The sequence below is a fragment of the Doryrhamphus excisus genome, chromosome 2 (assembly GCF_030265055.1).
Source record: "Doryrhamphus excisus isolate RoL2022-K1 chromosome 2, RoL_Dexc_1.0, whole genome shotgun sequence".
Taxonomy (NCBI): Eukaryota; Metazoa; Chordata; class Actinopteri; order Syngnathiformes; family Syngnathidae; genus Doryrhamphus; species Doryrhamphus excisus.
This window is the reverse complement of record NC_080467.1, coordinates 26674951-26699500: the sequence shown is the minus strand read 5'-3', so window position 1 is coordinate 26699500 and position 24550 is coordinate 26674951. Positions and strand designations below refer to the sequence as shown.

The window sequence follows — 24550 nt, the reverse complement described above, 5'->3', positions numbered from 1 at the left end:
GAGGCCAATCCACGTATTCATTAGGCTTTGACTGAGCTCAGATAGCAGACGGATGCATGCCTCAAACAAAGGATGCAAGCTTTCCAGAACAATGGGGCTATTGCCGTGTTGCTAGTATCCTCTGGATGCATACTTAGGAGAGGTGTCACACTGTATGCGTAAGACTGCTTATTAACACAAGGGCTGCATGACCTTGTTCTGTCAAACAACTAAAAGGTGTCGCTATGCTTTTTGGACCTAATTCATTGAATAAAATAATGTACATCTTTCAAAATATTGAATTAATATGATTGTTTATTATAAACACGTAATACAAACTCAATAAAAAGTAATTATTATTTAATAATTTATATATAATATATAAGAACTTCATATTTAATATGTATATTTAACATTTAATCAAAATTATTTAACAATATTTATTACATTTTTCATTATGCATTATATATTAAATAAAAGTGGTAAATATGATTATTCGATAATACAAATAGCCCATACTATTTATTTTTATGTAATAAATATGATTATTAAAATATTGAATATTATTCAGTACTAAATAAAATAATATTGTGCAATTAATGATTTAATAATATAAATATTTAATACTAAATAATCAAAATTATTTAACAATATTTATTACATTTTTCATTATGCATTATATATTAAATAAAAGTGGTAAATAAAATTGTTTGATAATACAAATAGTCCATACTATTTATTTTCATGTAATAAATATGACCATTCAAATATTAAATATTATTCAGTACAAAATAAAATAATATTGTGCAATTAATGATTTAATAATATAATATTTAATACTACATAATACAAATTCAATCAAAAATATTTAATAATATGATTACTTAAAAAGTAATTAATATATATATTTAACAATATTCATTGTACAAATTAAATAAAAAATATTCATTAAATTGTCATGAATTATGTGTTCATTGAAATAAAATATTTAATAAATCTGATAATTTACTAATATACCAAAAATATTTAATAATATGATTAATTAAAAAGTAATTCGTATAAATATTTAACAATATTTGTTATAAAAATTAAATAAAATATATTCATTAAATTCTGTCATGAATTATGTGTCTATTGAAATAAAATATTTACTAAATCTGACTATTTACTAATATACCAAATATTATTTAATAATATTGTTGCCAAGCTGTTGTGTTGTTTACAGTGACATTGAAGCTAGTGGCCTAGCAAGCATATGACAGCATTTATGCATTTTCATTTTCTCTTTCTTTGCCGGTGCTTTACCATTGTGCTGTGGGTAACACACTAACATTCAAAGGCAGGTGAAAAGCGCTTTGTGTTTTCCAGATAATTATCTCACTGGGACTAGCATCCGAAGAGGAAGCTTCTAACAGGCGGTCCAAAGGAAGACCACCCGCGGTGGGGCTACATGGATGGGCGTTCACCAGGGGTGAGAATCTTGCAAGTTCATTGTGAAATTGGGTGACAGTTTTCAAAAAGTTTGCTGGGTCAGATCTGTTGACGAGGTTATTCATCATCACCAGACTTTGAAAACAAAAACCTCCCCAGGGGGGGCACGCTTCTTTGACAACTCGAGAAAAGCCTGCTGTTGCGAGTGAAAGTAATTAAGACATTCACTCAGACGAACCGCGGCATCTTTCCTCCCGCCGTCCTCGTTACGCATCTCCGTCTGAGGCGCTTACGACTTTGAACCCTGCCACTCAAAGACGTGGGGTGTGGGGGTGGGAAGTGGGGGGAAGGGACGCTCTAATTGCGGCACTTTGCACCGGCAGGATTTGTTGCTGTTGCGTTTTAGAAAATGGCTGTGAAAAGCACAAATTAATCCCCGTGGCTCGGGAGAGAGAACAGCCGAGTTGTGTAACAATTGCTCACTTGTCGCCGCCCTATGTTGACCCCGCTGAACCTTAGCGTGGACCCAACAAGAATGGGGCACATGTGCAACAAAAAAAGCAGGTAAGTTTTGATGCTAAAATTGTAAAACGTTAATGCAGATTACTAAAGAACATATTATATTATAACATATTCTAATTATTATTGGAAAAACTGATGTATGAAAAAGATGACGCATGCTAACAAAGCTAACAACGATAAAAGGTCATTGGATCCAAAGAAGAAATGGAGCAACTATCAGCAGGATCCTTTGAAGTTGTGACCTCTTCCAGGTTAGCTTTCAAAGCAAAGCGACCCTCCTGTTAAGAGATGTGCTGTTGTATTCTTGGATCCTGTTTCGGGGGGGGGGGGGGGGGGGGGGGGTGAGGCTCAGGCTTACATTCCTCACATGACAGTGGCCAGATAATGTCTCCGTGCCCAAGGACCACCTCGACGACTTAAGACCGGTTCAAGGCATGTAGGTAAGCCGTGCTATGGAAATGGAAAAGATTGTTTGATTTAAACTGAGCTCAACTAAGTCACCAAGTCATGGTTATCGTTTGAAATTGGGACGCCAAACTCCTTTGTACACCGAGAACAGATAAACGGATACCCCAAAAAGTGTTCCCACAAAGATGTACGCATTGTCTAAAAATGTTTTACTAAAACCCCCCAAAAAAGTTCAGGCCAGTGAACAATGGGCTAGATCAGGGGTGGGCAAAATGCAGCCCGTGGACCACATCAGGCACGTCAAGCGTCTTAATCCATTCCCAAATTCCTTTCTTTAAACCTTTAACATGGAAAGTGTCAACATGCTATTGTGGCACGCTTGAGTCACCAAAATAGTCAGATTGCATTAAAAAAAAGCCATCCCAAGCACAAAAATAAACTACCTACTGCATACAAAGAAATATCTACACAGAATACCCATGCAAAAAAACAAAAAACACTCATATTACTGCCGAAAGGCATGCTGGGTAGCTTGTGGTACTCTTTCTCCCAACATTTTACTGTGTTTTGATGCATTTTTGCTTGATTTGCTATCAAGCAATCATCCATCTATCCATTTTCTGGGGTGCTGGAGCCTATCCCAGCTGTCTTGGGTCAAGAGGCGGGGTACACCCTGGACTGGTGGCCAGCCAATCACAGGGCACATATAGACAAACAACCATTCACACTCACATGCATACCTATGGACAATTTGGAGTCGCTAATTAACCTAGCATGTTTTTGAAATGTGGGAGGAAGAACATGGAGAACATGCAAACTCCACACAGAGATGGCCGAGGGAGGAATCGAACCCAGGTCAGTGAAGTAAACAAAGAAAAGTTAATATACTCTTGGTATGCAATGTTTTATCATGCATACTTCATATTGTTGTTGCAGCTGGACTACCCAGCATGCCTTGCGGACATTTGAAAATAACAGTTTTAAGTTCCGTTTGATACCACCTATGTATAGACACCCCCTTTCCGCCGAAAATAAGTATGTCATGACAATAAAGTTTATACAAAAGGTAACAAAAAGTTGCTATATGACAACAAAAATGCTGTAAAGCAGGGGTGCTCATTAAGTCGATCGCGATCTACCGGTCGATCGCGGAGGTGGTACGGCGTGACATTAAACAAATATCATCCCAGCATCAATGCCGTCACTTGATTGATATACAGGGCAGCCATTCAGATGACAACTGAATGTTGCCCTTCGGGCGACCAATCAAATCAAACAACGTCTCTAAGTGCAGCAGAACTTACGATGTCAGCCTATCATCCATCCCCGTTACTTGATTGACATACAGGACAACCAATCAGATGACAACTGAATTTTGACCTTTAGGTCACCGCTCATGCGTAAACAACGATGCAAAGTGCTAAGCTAGTCGGCGAATTGCGAGATTTTAAGCCCTCGCTAAAGTTTATGGTCACTAATATGAGTGAAGGAGCTGGACCAAGTAAAAAGGCAAAAACTGGACCAAGTAAAAAGGCAAAAACTGGACCAAGTAAAAAGGCAAAAACTGGACCAAGTAAAAAGGCAAAAAACATATCACTTCCATACGGATATGGAATATTATACGGATATTATGATACGGATATTATCCATAACTGATAAACATTTGGAAGTGTGCTTGAGGCTGGCTATCAGCAGCTACTGTCCGGACTATGCATCCCTGGCTGGTTCAATTCAGTGCAAGTCATCAAAGTAAACTCAGGTAATTACAAAAAATGTTAATAGTTAATTATGTGTGTTTTGCAATATTGGCTCATTTGGTTATGTAAGGTACATCAACATACATTGTACGTACAAATAATCCTCAATACATTTGAAAATAAATAGATGTTTTGCATTTTTGTAGTGGGTAGATCATTTTGACTCGGTCATTTTAAAAGTAGCTCGCATGCTGAAAAAGTGTGAGCACCCCTGCTGTAAAGGATAACAGTGTAAAGTAATAAAGTCAATAAAAAAATATTTAAAAAATATATAAAAATAAAAAAAATCCTTATACATTTCCAGCATTTGAAGAAAAAAAATGCTCCAATGTTACAAGAATAATTATGTGAATAATTATAATTTTCCAAGAAAAGCACTGCAATGTTTCAAGAATAAAGTTATAATATTACGAGAAAAACTTTAAGAGAATAACATTGCAACTTTACTAATAAATTCAAATTAAAAACGAGATTTTCAGACGTTCTGGATTGCTTGGCATTGCACGGAACAGGCAACATTTGACCGACGCGCTTTCTAGCCAGACTTATCCATAAAGTGTCACGCCTAGTCGATGTCAATGTGATTACGAGCGTTTAACTGCATTAAAAGGACATCTCGAAGCCGCTGTCCTGGGAGGACACCAAGAGGAGGAGGGGGCGGGGGGGGGGGGGGGGGGGGCACTGGGGCTGCGTAATGAGCTAAACAGACACTCGGGATGCCAGACGGCCCCGGTGTTGAAGGTCGGCGAGGTCTGCTTTGCCAGCGGTGCAGCATCCGCTAATGACAATATATTGCGCTAAATTGTCGGCTCAGCGCATCGAGTGCAGCGTGTCAGTGTGCCAGGAGGGACAAGGGAACGACCCCCCCCCAACCCCCCAGTGAGGGAGAAAGAGCAGCGATGGCAGTTTATTCCAAATGTCATACACCTCCAGGGGAGGCACGATGATGCTCCACAGTGTGTGTGTGTGTGTGTGTGTGCATTCCCTGGCTTTTGTTTGTACATTCCTGTGTTAACAGGGTGCCCAGGCAGCTGCCCTTGAGTCTCTATTGACAGAGAGTGTGGGATCCGCTGGGTATTTTTATCCATTAGCGTCCATCAGAAAGCAGGTGGAGGCTTTGAGGGAGACAGCAAGGTCACGCCGTGACGCTACAACGCTCTGACGAAGTCGCTTATCTGCGGACGGGCGTTGAGGACTGCGTGTTCATTTGTCTGTGTTTTGCTGATAATGAAGGGAATATCTGGAGAAATATATTGTTGTTTTTAAAAACAAAACATTCCTTTCTTTGAGAAAAATAATACACAAGATGAGATTAACCTTGGAGTGTTACGACGTTAAAATATTTCTTGTTTACATATCAACTTACAAACTATTAGAGTCTGGAAAAAGTCTTATAGTGAGAATTAGATCGTGATGTTACGATATGACGTCATAATGTTACACAAATAAGAACGTAACGTTATGAGAAAACGTAGCAATATTATAGGAAATAGAGCCAAATTTGCTATCTATGTTCATAACAAAAAGACATACATTACAAAAAGTTGACATTACAAGAAAAATTACATGATATTCTGAAAATCTTTTTTGGGGGGGGGTCGCAATGTTTCAGGAACACAAAAAACACGGTAAAGACACAATAATTACGTTTTCGGAAGGTAAACAGCTGGCAGCTGCATGGCGGTCGAGTGGTTAGTGCTTAGGGCTTACAGCTAGAAAACCGGAGTTCGATTCCACCCTCAAGCATCTCTGTGTGGAGTTTCCATGTTCTCCCCGTGCATGCGTGGGTTTTTTCCGGGTACTCCGGTTTCCTCCCACATTCCAAAAACATGCTAGGTTAATTAGCGACTCCAAATTGTCCATAGGTATGAATGTGAGTGTGAATGGTTGTTTGTCTATATGTGCCCTGTGATTGGCTGGCCACCAGTCTCGCCTGAAGACAGCTGGGATAGGCTCCAGCACCCTCGCATTCTCGTGAGGATAAGCGGTAGAAAATGAATGAAGGAATGAATATAAGTATGGCATAAAATTACGGAAATTAATCTGTATTCTATGCTGTATTCTCGACATTAAAAAAAATGTAATGCCAATACAATCAGATAACAGAAAATGCATACATTATTATGAGTCAGTTAGATGTGTTTAATTTTTAAGTGACATGGGCCAGCACTCCTAATTCTGAAGGCCCCGGGTACTGCACTGGAAGCAGTACAGTCAAGGGACACACCAATAATAATATTAATAATAATAATAATAATGAAATACTGGCTGGCGACCAGTCCAGGGTGTATCCCGCCTCTCGGCCAAAGACACTTGGGATAGGCTCCAGCACCCCGGCGACCCTCGTGACGAAAAGCGGTAGAAAATGAATGAATGAATATACAGTAGTATGCATCAGATAGTGTTTAGGCCAGCACAGAAGGCTTTGCTGGCTTTAACTGCACACCACAGTTAAAAACTGTTTGACACTAATACATGTTGTGAATGAACCAAAACAAAAACCCATGTTTGGCGTACGGTATTAGGTCCAACGGGGTTAGCACACAAAGCTAATTACTGTCTTATTCACATGAAGCTCTTAGTGCAAACTCAACAGGTTAAGCTAGCAAAGCACATGGCGCCGCTCTCACTCGCCCTATGCTGTTCGACTGAGTTGAAATAATTGCCGGACCATTAATTACACACACACCTGTTGTCGGGCAGGTTTGCCGAGACAACGCAGCAAAGGCAGCAAACACATGCAGCTGTCCAGACGCAAAAGATGAATGAACAGGAAGTAAACATGACGGGAGGAGAATAACTAACACGATTTAAAGGCACTCAGGGGGGGTGTTGTTGATTATTTCTCAGTGTCGTTGGGCAGCTGCTGGACATGGCGACTTGCCGGGATTGGAATCAGGGAGGCATGTGAATAAGATTAACAGCACCTACTTGAGCAGCCATCATAAAACCCTCCACGGGGCTAAAAGCACCCATGGGATATGCAAATTAGGAGCACACCCCGCCATAGTTGTTTGGGTTTTTCTTGTTTGGATAACACGAGAGCTGTCATCAGCTGTGTCCTTGTCTCTGTTAATATTTGGTAACATTCTTTGTAACCATGTAACCATGGAAACGACCACTCTTGTGTTACAGTATGTCCTTATACAGGGGGTAAACAAGCTGTGTAACCATGGCAGCCCAGACCAGGGGTAAGAAACAGGCAGGCCCTTTTAAAATTTGGTTTCAGACACTTCCGCCAACAGGACATGCAAAAATGTCTACAAACCGATAATGTTCCATCCGACGGACAAACAACAAAATACCAGCGTAACACGTAAAAACGCACAATCTCCAGCCAAAGCAGGACCTTAGAAATTATTAACTCCTCCTCCTCTTGTGTTAGGGTTTTACATTTGAATGCATTAAAAAAAATCACATAACATTTATTTATTGCATTTTAAGTTCTTTTGATTTCGTCAGGAAACTCAATTTCAACAAAATAAAACCAAAAAAAAAATATTTTTACTAAATTTTAAAATAGTCTGGTTGAAATTATGACCACTGTATTGTTAGGGTCGGTTTCGACCCGGTTATGATAATATGACTATAAAGTTTATGACAAACGTTTTCAGTTCTAAGTTGAAAAAGATTTCAGTTTATACTAACGTTCTGTTGCCGAAAACAATAACTTTTTCTACCTTTTCTTGACGTTAATATATATGGGTCAAAATTGACCGCAATCACCATAAATCAGGGGTCTCAAACACGCGGCCCGTGGGCCAAATGTGGCCCACAGGACACTAGTTTGAGGCCCCCGCCTTGATATGAAAGTTTAATGTTAGTGCGACCCGCGCAAATTTGATATATGGATGCTGTATGGTATCATGTACCCAGAAAAAATTATTATGTTTGATTAATGTTCATGTTAAAGGTTAAATAACTGTTAATAGTTATCCTCCCTATCCGTGTGGAAGTGGTAAGTTTTTGGCTATTTAAGTTTAAAGGAAATAATTTGAAGGCTACCGTTTAGGTCGCTAGCTCTCTAGTTTGCGAGTTAGCATGTGTCTCAAGACCCTGCAGTTGTGCAATATGTTGTAAATAAAAAAGTATAAATGTGACTATAGTCGTGTTTTGTCATGTCTACAGGGCTCTAATAATGCTTTGTTCATTTTAATCTGAAAATAATAATTAGTCTACCCACCAACTATATGTGCTTTCTTAAGTTTTTATTATTATTATTATATTTATTTATTACTGATTGATTGATTTTCTTTATTCTTGATTTGTTTATTTATTTTTCATCTTATTTTGTGCAGAAAAATAAAAATAAAAATTAACCCGTTAACCGAAGAGATGATATCAGAAAGCTAACACAAGATGAAGGTTAAATTACCAATTACTAAATTAATCTAAGCAAAGAAGTAATCATTAGTTGCAGTCGATTCAAAAAAACAGGTCACCGCTCTACAGGCTAAAAGTTCATCCGTTAAGTTTCACCTCACTTGATCACCTTAAAACCAGATTGAGGTCACGGTCCATCCAGTTCCCTCCCGCTGCTCAAAATTTCCTCTCTGAGGTTTTAAGGCCTGGTGGAATCCACCGCGGCGCTACCAGCCCAGCCGAGCGCAACCTGGGAAGGGGAGGCGGCCGCGTCATTGATGGAGACGCCGCCGTAAAAAGCAAAGTGTTACGCGCCATAACCGCCGCCCACCGACCACAGCCTCCTTCAAGCACTCGACCGCCGGACCCTCAGATTCTCAGCGCCGGACCACATGTGCTGAATAAGTCTACAACTAATGGTGGGTAATCATCACATGGAAGGAATAGAAGAGGGGAAAAGACTATGGATGTTGGGGGAGAGTATACAGACTCAGCCAAGGAAGATGTGCTATAAGTCATAATGTGCTATACATATCACTATATTGACAGTTATTATGGTACCCATTATGTCATTGGATGGTCATATCACCTTGTACTTTGGTACGAGGTGCATTATTAAAAACAAAAAACAAAAAAACTGTATTATGGAAAGCAGGAAGTGAACAAATGTAACAGTTACTGATTGTAAAAGTACCAGATGGAGGGGTAGGATTTAATAAGCTTTGCTTCTTCCTACTCCTTTTGGACATGCGGAACTGTGAACTGATTATGTGATGCATTCAATTGTAATCATGTTCAAATGAAATAAAACCATTACTATGACCATTTTTGATACGTGACAAAATACAAAATAAAAAACTATATTAGGAAAGCAGGAAGTGAACAAATGTAACAGTTACTGATTGTAAAAGTACCAGATGGAGGGGTAGGATTTAATAAGTTTTGCTTCTTCCTACTCCTTTTTGACATGTGGAACTGTGAACTGATTATGTGATGCATTCAACTGTAATCTGATGCATGTTCAAATGAAATAAAACCATTACCATTACCATTTTTGATACGTGACAAAATAAAAAACTATATTAGGAAAGCAGGAAGTGAACAAATGTAACAGTTACTGATTGTAAAAGTACCAGATGGAGGGGTAGGATTTAATAAGCTTTGCTTCTTCCTACTCCTTTTGGACATGTGGAACTGTGAACTGATTATGTGATGCATTCAATTGTAATCTGATGCATGTTCAAATGAAATAAAACCATTACCATTACCAAGATATTTGAGGGAATTTCATACAAGAAAAAAAATATCAGCATCTTGGGCCAAACATGACAAAAGAGACTGAAATTAATACAAAGAATTATTTTTCACCCATATCACAAAAACATTTCTTTTCTTGAAATGTTGTGTTTTGACATTATTGTGAATAAACAGCGCCTCTGCTGGCTTCAGCCAATTACTACAATTTACCATTCAACTCCACCGCCAACTAGTCAATATACTGCATGTTTTAATACGTGCAAAAATCGGTCATTAATACGCAGAGGTGACTGTAACAACGACTGGATGTGGCTTCTGATGCGGACACAAAGGGACCTCTCAGCCCTGCCGTTGAACCTCATCGTCGCAGAGAACAAAAGCCGGGTGTCCATCCCAATGAACCTCGCTCCGTCTGGCTCAAACAAAAGACTCAAAGACGTAAAAAAGCGCCATCGTCACAAAAGTTACACAGCCGACCGATGAAGATCAATTCAAAGCGAAAAAAACATGGGAGGCGGATGAAACGGGACGAGGATGTGCTTTAATCTTGGCGAGGCAACAAGCTCGCTGGAGCCCAAATGACCCCCCCCCCCCCATTGCCTCCTTTATTCTGACCAATTAACTCAGCTAGGAAGACGGCCAGAGGCTGGAGAGGAGTTACTAATAAAAACCCTGCAGCGCCACAATGGAAGCAAAACACTCAATCCCAGTTCAGTCCGGTTCCGACGCGCCTGTTTCTAAGCCGGCTCGTTTGTAGTTGAAATATGTATGCAATTCAACAATCAATCTTTTAAATCTATGCTGCTTCTGCTATGCTCTTCGGCAATAATTAAATCCATCATTGTAATGGTACTCCAGCTGCCCGGTTGCTAGGGAACAAGCCGGGAGAAACGCTTTCACTACGGCGTCTAGACGAGCCGCATTCCTCTATCTGGCTGGCGTTACCGCGTATTAGCATGATCTGACTGGCGTACATTCATGACTTGATGTACAAAATTTACATTTTGCACTGTTGGGTCTTGAGGAGGTTCTAAGTACAGCTTTAAAATGCAAAAAGAAGAAATGGGGGTGAGACAAAAAAAATTTAAATAAATAAAATAAATAAATAAATGTGAGATAAATAATAAAATAAATAATAAATAAATAATAAATGAATAAATAAATTAAAAATGAATAAATAAATTAAAAATGAATAAATAAATAAAACATTAATAAATAAAAAATAATAAATAAAATTAAATTGAAATTGGCAGTTCATCAGCTGATCTGAAGTTTTCAAGAGAAAATCAAAACCCTCTAAAATACAAATAAAATACCCCAAAAAAGACTCAGTAATAGGTATCTACGTCATTCTTGTTAAAGAGAATCTATTATACTAATTTTCTTTATTGAGTTATTGAGTTGTGGACTCCTATAGAGCAGCTCCACACAATAACCCACACAGAAAGCTTTCCGGTCTCTAAAGTGGTGAGAGCAAGGTGACCATGAGGTAGGTCTTTAGCTCCCCAGAAAACAAAAAACGCCTCCTGTTGCTGCCTTGCTCCGGTTTTGATACACCAAAAAAAAAAAAAACTTTTCTGGCTTACATTTTCAAGACAAAGCGACAAACGGTACTGATCAGTGGTCGGCAACTGGGCTAGTTGTGACACCACAAATTCGAAAGATCTCATGGAAACCTTGCGATGGTTTTGAATATGACTGTTCACGTGTTGGCATAAAAATCACTATAGGGCACATCCACAGCTTGTAGACCTCAACCTTTCAAAGTTGCAGTGCAAATGTAGAACAGGGCCCCTCTAAGATTTCTACACACTAAGTAGCGATGCTCCGACGTGCTGGCATACACGCTGCATTCCAATGCTTCCTGTGTCAGGGACACGCTGTCGTAGGAAGTGACACTGCCGTTACGGATTGTGTCACCGTCATTGCCGATGCTGACTGTGAGTCTGCTACAAAAAAAATGCTAATGACAGCATCATCATTTCCCAATGCATGTGAAGTCTGCCTCCAGCTATTATTACTTTCATAACTCGTTCGTTCATAACATTGGACCTTTTCCACAAACAGATCGAGGGCGGTGTCGGAAATTGTTGTTCCAATGATGTCTTGGCATTGCCTTTACAACAAAATACATCCCTTAGTGGAAGCTTTGTGCTTCAAATTTCAAGCCTATCATGCATTTTCTAGTCTATCACTGATTTCCAGAAACATATTAATATATTATGATGTTTCATGTTTGAACACAACCTAGTAGTAGTCAAATATAAGCGTATTTAAGCCAAGTTTTGGGCCAAAATTGTTCATTTGTCTGTGTTTTGCTGATAATGAAGGGCATATCTGGAGAAATATATTGTTGTTTTTAAAAACAAAACATTCCTTTGAGAAAAATAAAACACAAGATGAGATTATCCTTGAACGGTTACCACGTTAAAATATTTCTTGTTTACTGTGTGCTATTTTGTTTGCATATCAACTTACAAACTATTACAGTCCGGAAAAAAGTCTTATAGTGAGAACATGTTATGATATGATGTCGTAATGTTACACAAATCAGAACATAACATTATGAGAAAACGTAGCAATATTATGGGAAATAGAGCAAAATTAGCTGTCTATGTTCATAAGAAAAAGACGATTACGCTAAGTTGACATTACGAGAAAAATTATGAGATATTCCGAGAATTTTTTTGGGTAGGGAGAAAAGTCACAATGTTTCAGGAACACAAAAAATACAATTATGCTATGTTTTTGGCCAAAATTAAGCATTTTTAAGAATAAAAATGACTAAATTAAATAAAATACCAATATAAGGCATCCAGAAGACGTACGCACCGTGATGTTTGGCAACGCCCACAAGCATCAGACTTGATCCCCAAAACAAAAGGTTTTTATTGCATGTTTACTGCAAAAAAGTTATGCTAAAACGCAACTCAAACCCAAAACACCACTTCCTGTCCACCTGCCACTTAGCTCCCCAGGGGAACACATTTCTAGCAACACACATGAGCACAAGTCTTATGTACATACGGGTCTAACTGACTAAGAGAATAATCAAACGAGTTGAATGATTAAAACGGGATCAGGGATCGAACCAGCGACCATCGGGTTGAGGAAAGAACCACTCTTAGCTACTGATCCATGTCACTCTGTTCAATTAGCAGAATGTTAAAGTATTAGAAAATTATATTCCACCAAGCTAGTGGTTAGCTCGCAGGCCTCACGGCTAGGAGACCCGAGTTCAATTCCACTCTGTGTGGATTGTGCATGTTCTTCCCGTGCATGAGTGGGTTTTCTCCAGTTTCCTCCCACATTCCAAAAACTTGCTAGGTTAATTGGCGAATCCAAATTGTCCATAGGTATGAATGTGAGTGTGAATGGTTGTTTGTATATATGTGCCCTGTGATTGGCTGGCCACCAGACCAGGGTGTACCTCGCCTCTCTCCCGAAGACAGCTAGGATAGGCTCCAGCACCCTTGCGACCCTCGTGGGGATAAGCAGTAGAAAATTAATGATTACTCCACCGATATGGGGCACCCTATAAACTGCCCTGAGTCTGTTGGTTTGAGCCGTCCCCAATAAATACTGCTTCCAACCACTAGGGGGCATATTTGCATGACTGCATGTTTTAACCAGCCTTAAGGACCTTAACGGCGTCTCTCCGTTTCTGCAATTTTTTTTAACAAGGTGCTAAATTCCATGTGATTTTCTCACGTTGGTCTCTTCACACCCGGATCCCGCCCTTACGCTGCAGTTCCTCAGCGATTTAAAGTTTCCTGTTTACCGAGTTGCACGTCCCAGTACTACACGCTCAGGGGAAACCAAAAAAATGTGCTTCGGCTGCAGATGGACGAGCAGGGGGCTTCTGGCTACATCCTGAGGATGTTTCACAAAAGAGTCACATGAGCTATTGTGATGTTGATGGATGTCACGTGCTGGTTTTCGTTCCCTTCTTGACCACCGCTGCATTTAAACAATCTTATAGGGGTCTCGTAAGATTAAAACATAACAGGACTGTCTCGTTCTCTTTATAATGTCCTGTGAATGTGGGGATTCAGTGGCTATTTAATGCATCAATCAACATTCAGTATGCATACCCTTTCAATAACAAACAATAGCACTGTTCCAACTAAATTCCGCATACATTACCGCTTTTCCCGGATGCTTTTCCCATACATTAAGCCAACCATTGAGTTCTATGGGACAGGATTTCATTTAGGCATAGTCGCTGCTGTTCTTGGTGTACCCGCAGTGTAATTGGCACGACTCTAAGTGTTTTTGACAAGTAGAAGCTGGCCGTAACAGGGCATCATTGTGTCGTGTGCACGTCGCCCTTACTGGTGGATTCAAAGGAAGGAAGAAAAGGGAAGCATGCATGAATGGACAGCATCTTTCCTTCCAATTTCAGTCACTATTTCACCCAATAACATAATGAACAGGGGGCGTTCTGACCTACACGAGCAAGCGACAGCAAGAAGTACATTATAAGGTACTTTTCCAGTGAGTAAAAAAAAAATCATAATTAGTTTTGTATTGGGATCTAGTAAATTATATTGCTGCAGCCGAAAAGAATAGACTTAATGCACGACTGTCGTGAAATCTCTTCTCACCATCTTGAGTCGTCCCTTCACAAACACGCCGACTCATCATCTCCGCACAATGCAGCGTCCGATGTAGCTGCCTCATAAGCAGAAAAACACACTGCCTCGGACATCACTTGGATTCTTCCCCAGTGCTAACTAACATCCCACAAGTCAGAGAACAAACTTCCTTAGCACAAACTTTAACCCCTTAAAAGAAAAAGTGCTGATGTGTCATAACGCATCCCTTGTCTTTGTTCCGCTGAGGCTGCACGACACGTAAGGAGCCCTGCTTCCTACATGGAGATGGAAATGATTCATGGAACAAGAGTTGGGATTTCCAGCAGGAACGGGTTAAGTGGTGAGGAAATATCGAACCAGATGGGGGAAAACGTCTGGCAACCGATTGAAGCTGAAGGTCAAGCGAGGCAAATGTCAATTAGCTCGGTCAAAATCAGAGTTATAACACGGGTTTGCGCTCGCCTGCAACAGGCTTTAGCTCGGAATGACTGCTTCCAAGAGGGGTGTCCAATCTTATTCCACTGAGGGCCGCATACAGTACATACAAATTGAAGAATGTAGGGGCCGGTTTAACACATTTTGTACATGAAAGATGCGAAAACCAATCCAAAGTAAGTCAAAAAATGCTGAATGAACTGAACATTTTAGCTCTATGTTATACAGGGCATCTTCAGGTTTCTGGCATCTGCGAAGAAGACCATGCAGAGGGTCACTACTGGTGTCCTCATTTTTCCGCGTCTCACCAATAAGTTGGGAGAAAGTGCCCAAGTCGAATCGGGTCACTTTGCTCACATTTTCCCTACTTCCTTTTGCGTAAAGAAGGTCTGGTCGTGACCAAGCACCAGTTAAAACAAACCCTCTGGGATCAATTGCCAAGATAAGGTTTAAGCAGGACAGATATCTTCAAATCTGCTCCGCTGCACACAGGAAGTGGAACAACACCATTTCCCTTCAGCGTGTGGTGCTTTATTTTTAGGTGTGAGTGGTTTTTCCTATTGACAACAAATGCAATGAATACCAGATGAGGTTTTGGGGCTTTTTTTTTTGTCTTTTTTTAGTCACGCCACGGCTGTAATGGCTCGCCCGGTAAGGTGAGTCATTACCTGAGTAATGAGGAGGCATGACTGTCCACTCCACGATCAAACAGCCGCATGACTCACTCATGGCACGGGATTCACCACAAAAGCCAACGTGTCAAGCAGGTCACACTTTGTCCACACTTGAAGAGTGTGTGTTTGTTGACAATGGCGGGAGCGGTCACTTCCTGTTTGGACTGATTCAACCAGATGTGTGAGTTTGGCACTCTTAAGATTTGCATTGGGAAAAGATAGCAAAAGTGAAAGTGCCCCTGTGAAGGGCAAATACAGTTTTGATACACCATGGATGACGAGACAGTACAGATAATGGCCCTGTTAGCGTCTGGTGTTCAGCGTCATTGATAGCGGAGCTGTAAACAAGCATTAGAGGCCCGGCAAAGCCATATTCTGGGATTTAGAAGCCTCTAATCACACTAAATTAATCAGCTCCCCATCTGATGCACGTCATGTCTGAGCAGCCGTTCACCGAGGGGGGTGGGGATTATGCGGCGTAGCGCAGAATGAAGGGCCTGCAGATAAAATTAGGGCAGGAGATGAAGGGGTATCACTATCGGGTTCTGATACTCAAGTAATTCAAGTATTATTGATTGCTTGGTTGTTGTTTTTATTTTCCAAATATTTCAACTCTCTTTTTAAATAATCTTCATACATTTTCTTTTGCTAATATTATGACTTTTTTCTCCTATATTTCGACTTTATTCACATAATATTTTAATTTGTAACACCCCAACCTAATTTTCAAATTTTCTCACAATATTAAAACAAAAAAAAAAAACAACATTCTTGCTTTAATATTCAACCCTATTCTACTTTTTTTTTTTTAGTAATCGCTATTTTTCCTCTGAAAAAGCTTTATTTTCTTGATAGAGTACAACTTTTTCCTTGGGATTGTGACTTTATTTTCATCAAATTCCTAATTTTCCAATTTTCTCACAGTATTACAACTAAAAAAACAACATTATTGCTTTAATATTCAACCCTATGCTACATTTGTTTTAGTAATCACTATTTTTCCTCTTAAAAAAGCTTTATTTTCTTGATATAGTACAACTTTTACCTTAGGGTTGTGACTTTATTTTCATTAAATTCCAGCTGTTTTTTTTTTGTTATTTATGCTGGCGTTTTTTTTTTTTTATTATTATTTTTAAACTTTCTTCTTGGAAACGTCCTTCTCATAATTATGACTTTCATACCCATAATATTTTGACTTTATTCTCCTAACATTCTAACTTTTTCCGCCGCCTAATTTTCCAAAAATTGCGACATACATCATGTAAAAAAATGTCTCTTTAATTTTTCAACCATGCTACTAAATGATGTTATTTTTGACATAACATTACAAGGTAATTCTCGCAAAATTAATGATGACAAAATTTTCTCATAATATTTTGACTTTCTTTGTATAAATAAATTGGTTTAATAAAAGCCCAAGGTATAGACCTATTCCAATGGAGATCTATCCATAAATGACGTCTGTTTTGCTTTGGCGTTACATAAAAAATGAACTTCACGTTCTAGAGGGGCTCTTATAATATTAGAGCCACATTATTTTATGTAACGGTAAATCCCATTATTGTGTACCACGCTCCTCTATCCGCCAATCAACCCACTGCAGTATGTCAATCGCTACCCTCTGGGAACTGTGGTTGAACACCAACAGAAGGGTGCAAAACATGTCCCAGTTGAAGTTAATGTGGCGTCCACACTCCCTGCGAGATATTTGTGTTTTTGTGTTGAAAGGTGAGCGTTTGTATTAGTTAAAGGACTTTGCTTCTGTCAATCTTTCAGTCTTATCTGTGACTTTGTTTTGTGTGTGTATTTTCCAAATGGCAGCGTTCCCAAAACCTCAACCAAGAGCTTCCCCCTCACATGACGGCCTCATATCAAGCAGCGTAACTCAATAGCGGAGCCGTGTAAACACTGCACGTCAGATACGCTTTATCCTTTTCGCTCTCCCAGCGGGGCCAAGTGGGTCTCGGGCTAAGTATGCAAAGACTGCGGTTCCGCCGTTAGCGTAGAGAGCGAGCTCTGCTGCTTTCCGCTGTGAAGGCCAATGGAATTCCTGGCGCCTTGACTACTCCCGAGATGTTTTTTTTCTACTTTATAAATATCTGAAGGAATGTGAACAAAAGCAACTGGAGCATGCCTTTGACATTATATTGTAGCGTGTGTGTGTTTGAGTTGAGACAAGCACACAGCGTGACCCTGAACGCGACGTCTGTGCCCATCTGACAAGATAACCGACAGCAAGCGGTAGGTGCTAAGAGAAGGCTCGATGGCGTGTTTAAAAGGAAGCACATCAAACAAGCGGCTGCTTGACCTACATAACCAGGGGGGCCACGGTGTTCCCGCATTCAAGGCCAGAATATTAAAGCACAGCAGGGGGAAGCTTGCTTTCCTGATAAGGTCTTAAAAGGAACATACAAAAATATATAGTTACAAGAATGAAAAAAAGAACCTCCAACGTGCAAAAAATGTGCCTGCACAACACATTCCTGAAGTAACATTCATCTCGTGTGTAGATCACAACTTTCATCGCCTATGCAAGTAACCCCCCCCTCCTGTACACTCCGAAAGAGACAGCGGAACACAGCTTCTTTACAATCGCTTCATCATGACGTTATGAATGGAGAAGCCATGAAGTCATGAATATCTCAGCTGTCTCTAAGGACCGATGCACAACTCAAGGCTCAGATGTTGCACAGATAAATACATTACGCTTCAAGTTCCACGTTTACACGGAGAACAAAATGAGTTAACTTCAGGGACTGCGTTGACCTCCCATCCAGTGTTTCTCCTCGCTGTATAAGAGGAATGAATGACATCACATCTGTCTAATTTGCATAATTAGCCTGGACACAAAATTCCAACGAAGCAACGATTTTCAAAAACCTAAACTCATTTATCAACGTTAACTGGTTCAAGGCCCAAACGTGATAAGAGAAATTCCGCATTTCATTCATTCGTTTTCTACCGATTATCCTCACAAGGGTCGCAACGGGGTGCTGGAGCCTATCCCAGCTGTATTCGTACACCCTGGACTGGTGGCCAGCCAATCACGGGGCACATATAGACAAACAACCATTCACACTCACATTCATACCTATGGACAATTTGGAGTCGCTAATTAACCTAGCATGTTTTTGGAATGTGGGAGGAAACCGGAGTACCCGGAGAAAACCCACGCATGCACGGGGAGAACATGGAAACTCAATGGCCGAGGGTGGAATTGAACTCGGGTCTCCTAGCTGTGATGCCTGTGCGCTAACCACTCGACCACTGTGCAGTTTTTAGCTTTATTTTCTAATTATTTAGAGATTGACTAAAGAACACAGTAATATTCCACCCCTTGTGTTTAAAACTAAAGGTTGCATCAGCACTTTGGACTGTTAAAAACAATAAATGAAGGGCAGTTTATATGGTGCCCCATATCGGTGGAATAATCATTAATTTTCGACCACTTATCCCCACGAGGGTCGCAGGGGTGCTGGGGCCTATCCCAGCTGTCTTTGGGCGAGAGGCGAGGGTACACCCTGGACTGGTGGCCAGCCAATCACAGGGCACATATAGACAAACAACCATTCACACTCACATTCATACCTATGGACAATTTGGAGTCGCTAATTAACCTAGCATGTTTTTGGAATGTGGGAGGAAACCGGAGTACCCGGAGAAAACCCACGCATGCACGGGGAGAACATGCAAACTCCACACAGAAATGGCCGAGGGTGGAAAATTACGCATTTATAAATACAATACAACATACAACAATGTTTTTATTATTAGAGCCCTCTACACATGAAATAACACCCCTATAGTCAAATTACAAAATTACAGTAAAAACACTACCACTCCCCATGTGTCTTTGGTGAGTGTCTTCCTGTTGGCTATTAATTGGTTAGTGTGTGTGTCATGTGATCAAGGGGTGATATCCTGATTGGGTGCACAGAATCACGAGTCAACCCTCATGATTTAAATCACCTGGTTGCTGGGTGTTGTATATCAAACATTCTATTTATACTTATATATATATATATATATATATATATATGCACCTATAATTATATGAAAGGGTATTAAATAAAAATATAGTGTACAAGTATATATAAATAAATTATGTTAACAATTTCACTTGGGTTACAGAAATGTATGGATGTACGGATGTATGGTTTGACTTGTGACTGAACCCCCCCCCATCCACCCACCACTGCCTGTCCCGTCAAAGCTGCAAACCTCTGTAAAACCAAAGACCAAAACGAGCCAAAGTTCAAGAGCTTGACATGGTTCAATGCAAAGAAACGATGCTCGATGCACTGCGGGCCTGAAGGCACTGCGCCTTGCGGGTTGCTGCAACCTCAGCGGTCGGTGCATTTAAACATCAACAAGCCGGTGTGCGTCCTTTTATTAGATTTGAGGGAGCAAGCCAGCAGGGCACAAAGCAAACAACATCTGGATCATAAATTTGCTCTTGCGTCTGGTTGACGGTGATTGCTTGCGACATGTCTGCGATGCCATCCTCACTATGTGAGCTTTTGCTGTCTAATTGCTTTGAAGGCTAAAAAACTAAACAACCCCACACATATGATGAGGTACTCTGGAAGTACTGCATATTAATAGACAATGATTGTTTATTTTCCTTTTCCTATATTTAACACCGGACGGACTACGTCAGCACCAACCGCGGCATGTAAACCGCCCTCAGCCTTCCAACAGAAGAATAACATGTGACATCACTTTTACTCCTACGGGGTTTTGCGCTCCAAGGAGGGGTGGGTGGCGCCGGCAGACCATTCAGGGTCCGACTTGATGATTGGAAGGAAACCTCCCGGATGGCCTGGGGAGGTTACGTCACGGTGTCTTTATGTTCAAACTATTCGATAAACTATCTTTGTTTCTGTGCAAAAACTCCTTGACAAAAACGGCAAGGAAGGAAGTAACAAATCCACACCCAAAGTCTGAAAATAAAAAAAACAAGCTTGGAAGGGAGGGGGGAAAGGGTGTTCTTTTGTAACGCCATTCATCCTGTTTGAGTTCAAAATGCATCCTGACACTTTTTCCTCTTCCCGTTTGGAAACCCAAGGAGCCCCCTGTGTCCTAATCATTTGGCCAACTGTAGCAGTTTTGTTACCTTTATCCATTTTTCCATAGAACGTCTGCTCAGTAAATATGACAGGAATTCACCACGCTTCGTCCAGTTACTTGTAACAAGTGACGCCATTTGTGGCCTTTAGCCTCGCCACCTGGCTAAAGACGAGCAGATGTGACCGCCAGGGTCAAGGTAAGTCCAGTACAGTCACGGTCACAAACGCAAGCAACATAGGGAGATAAGTAACATAATGACTTTTACACCGTCGCCACGCAATAACGAGATGGGTGTGACATCCAATTTTATCTCAGCTTTAACAGTCAACAGACGATTTACGGCAGCTCTCAAAAAGCAAATTTAGGCAAACGCATACCAGGGGTGCCCTAAATGGGACCCAGGGGCCATTTGTGGCCCGCTACTGATTTTTTATTAGCCTGTGGCAAATTCTAAAACTGTAGTTTAACAAGCAAAACAGAAAAAATAACAAAAATAAGCAGTAATTTTACAAGAATAAAGGCAAAATTTTACAATAAAAACTTTTACGAGAATACCGTAACATTATGAGGAAAAATACTGCAATAATATAAGTAAAATTTAAAGAAAAAAGATATTATGACAAAAACAGAGCAACAAATAAATTCGTTTTCAGAAAAAGACAACAGCAAAAATATTATGGAATTAATCATGAGAAACAATTTAGAAGAAAGTGGGCTGCACGGCGCAATTGGCGACTCCAAATTGTCCATAGGTATGAATGTGAGTGTGAATGGTTGTTTGTCTATATGTGCCCTGTGATTGGCTGGCCACCAGTCCAGGGTGTACCCCGCCTCTCGCCCGAAAGCAGCTGGGATAGGCTCCGGCAACCCCCGCCACCCTCGTGAGGATAAGCGGTCGAAAATGAATGAATGAATATTAAATATTTGAAAAATTACCAATACGGCTGTAATTTTATGAGAATAAAGTCAAAATATTAAAGGGGAACTGCACTCTTTTTTTAAATTTTGCATCTTCTTATTTTTTTACTATTTGGCCCTGGATGGGGAAAGTATGGCCACCCGTGTACAAGACCAACAAACAACAATCCCATTATAATGTGTTGATGAAAATGTACAAATCCACAAATAACAGTGTATGGTAAACACTGCATTGTTATGAAGGGTGTTATCTTGCCTGAGGAACTTCCCTCCTATCATAACAATCCGGTTCATCAGTTCTTTCACTTGGCAAGCGTCAGTGATGCAAAACAGAGGGTCAAACGGGTCCATCTTATGAGATAAAGATAGATCTCTCAGCAACCGTTAGCTAATCCTACCAGAGGAACACAGTCAACACCTTTAGAATGAAGTGTGTCAGCTAGCACTTCACCGGTAGAAAAGAGTGATGCTGTTCACAAATGCAAAAGACTTCAACCTCCACATCATGATGAACCAATCAGACGTTTGCACATCAGCTGCAATCAGGTGGCGTTAACCAATCACAGCAATTTCTTTCACTTCTGCTTTCAGAGTCTGAAACGTTTTCACCAAACTGATCTCAAAGAATCTGTGCAAGCCAAGGAACAAAAGCTTCACATCTGCCTTTAGAAAATCTTAATTAACGACCTACGCTCAATCAGCTAGCACTCTTGCGTAAGATAGAAGACCACAAACCAGCAGGGAGCAGAAATCCAGATTTGTGACTACAGCAGAACGCAAGAACGCGTACAATTGTCCCAACGGACTTGAACGTCTCGATTCTCAAAAAACTGAACCTAAAACAAGATATGAGACTAGAAGTGTATTTTGGGGTATTTCTACCTAGCTACAACTAATGACTATTTCCTTAGCCAATTAATCTGAAGCTTGTTATTGCGATTAATCAAGTAATCGGTTCGACCCAAGATGGACCAAACAATATCAGAAGATGTAAAAATGCCATTTTTTCATCGACAACTATTTTGGTATTACATGGTTTTTTTTTTACTTTTTCAATTCCACTGAAATATCGATATTGCAGTATTAAGTATCAGTTTAATGTTAGGAACGGCTTAATCAACTGATATTATTCCGAGAAAAACAGGTTGCAACAGCGGGTATGAGAAATCCTTACTGGTTGCTGTTTTATGCATGTGGGGTATAGTTTTATCAACAATGTAGTGCTAGCTACTGCTCAATTAAAACGTTTTGCCGACACAGTTTCCCATGTGATACTGCTTCATACAGTATTCATGATGACTCTGTGTCGTATTAAACTTCCCAGTTGTGTGCCAGCATAGGAAACTCGTACATGCCGTGAATTGCACTCAGATGCAACAACTTTTTACTGCCATAAAGCAGACATCATGATTGTGGCTACTTTGTTAGCACGCTAGCAAACACTACTGTTGTGATCACATGGGTTGTATGCGGTCACTGCTGGATAGACGCAGTGAGGCAAAGTCTGGAGGGCCGATATCGGAGAGTTGATATGCAGGCAGATATAATCTGATTTTTTTTTTTATGCTGGTCTCGTCCCGATATCCGATATGAATATCAGATTGGGATATCCCCAGTTTTTTCAAATAAAAATTTAAATATCCTCTGATCTTTCAGCCTCTCGAAATGTGAATATTCTTTGCGTTTTTAGGCAAAAAAAGATATTGTGTTGGTTCATATTGATTTGGTCTGTTAAATTAACATTGCAACTGATGATGAGCACATATGACGATAACAAGAATGAAAAAAAAATGTAGCGTTGGCTACACCTTTTATCATTAACAAATTAGTGTGAACTTGTCTTTGTACTCACTTTACAATTAATGCTGATGCTTCCCTACGCTATGAAGGTTCATCCTCTGGTGCAAATCCCTTCAAAATGACAGAAGGCTGAACCCCCTTCTTGAAGAGACTGGCTATGACCTTCATTTGCCCACTGTCATTTCTCTCCGTTATTGATTCATCAGAGCAGACTGCTTGCAGACAAAGACTACAGTGTACAAACCAAATGCCCTAAACCTCCATCCAATGCCTAAAGCGTGGATAGACTGAACAGTTTTACTGAAATCTTTTAAAATTGATATATTTTTCTACTTTTACATCTGGCAGTCTGTGGCTTTCTCAGAAACGCCTTGAAGCGAAACCGATGTCAAACCTCATCGTCAGGTGCTGGATGCAGCCGCCTCCAAGCAGGTGTCGCTTTGTGCGAGTCTCGCTCTCACTTCAACACGACAGGATGGAAAGACGCACACAGCGAGAAAGAAAGAGCAACACTTCCTGTCTTTTTTCCTCTGTGAAATACAACACCTCGGCCTGCAATTCAATTAACAATTTGACTTGATAATTAGATCAGGCTAATGGTAGAAACAATAGCCACAAAGGCCTTTTCAATTTAATTCTGGATTTTTAATGCATTTTCTCTCTTTATCTCCCTTTGCTTTAAGACTCTAAATCATCACATACAAATCATACGCCGCCTAATGTAAAGAACATCAGGCTGGTTTAGCTTCCAAGCCACTGTGACCACAAACGCTTTGCCGCCACCGCCGCCAGTTGCATCAAGCGATGGTCTATTGATCGGCCATTGTGTGCAAAAAGCAACATCAATTGGCCGTGGAAGCGGTCTTTTTAGAAGTTTAGAACACAAGGTTACAAGTGTGAGACAAACATAAATATTATAATTTCAGTCAAGATAAAAAGCTCAGGAAATAAACTGAGCATAATAGTGTTAGATACTACATAACATATCATAACAGTCTGCTGAAAACAGGCTAATTAGTGATCATTAGGGATGCTCCAATCAGGGATTTAGGCCGACAATTTCAATATCGATCATCCATAAGTGAAATCAGCTGATATGATACCAATCACATATTAACTGTATATTTTTCAATTTATTTCTAATGAGAGCTTTAGTGCTCTTCCATGTTTCACTTCTTTGTGGTGGGCTACCACTAGAAAAATTCTTGTACATTTTTTTAAAGACTTGCCTGTCTCAAAAACGCATTAAAATGGAGCTTATTGTTCCAAGCTTCATAGATTGGGACACAATGTGTTAAAGTATAGAAATACCTCATTTATCAGGGTTAATCTGTTCCAG

At 40.1% G+C, this 24550-nt stretch overlaps 1 protein-coding gene across 12 annotated transcripts in view; it reads right to left on the bottom strand.

Moving 5' to 3' along the window:
• Positions 1-24550, bottom strand: part of rapgef2b (Rap guanine nucleotide exchange factor 2b) — a 112443-nt gene that overhangs the window by 86433 nt on the left and 1460 nt on the right. The window lies entirely within an intron of this gene.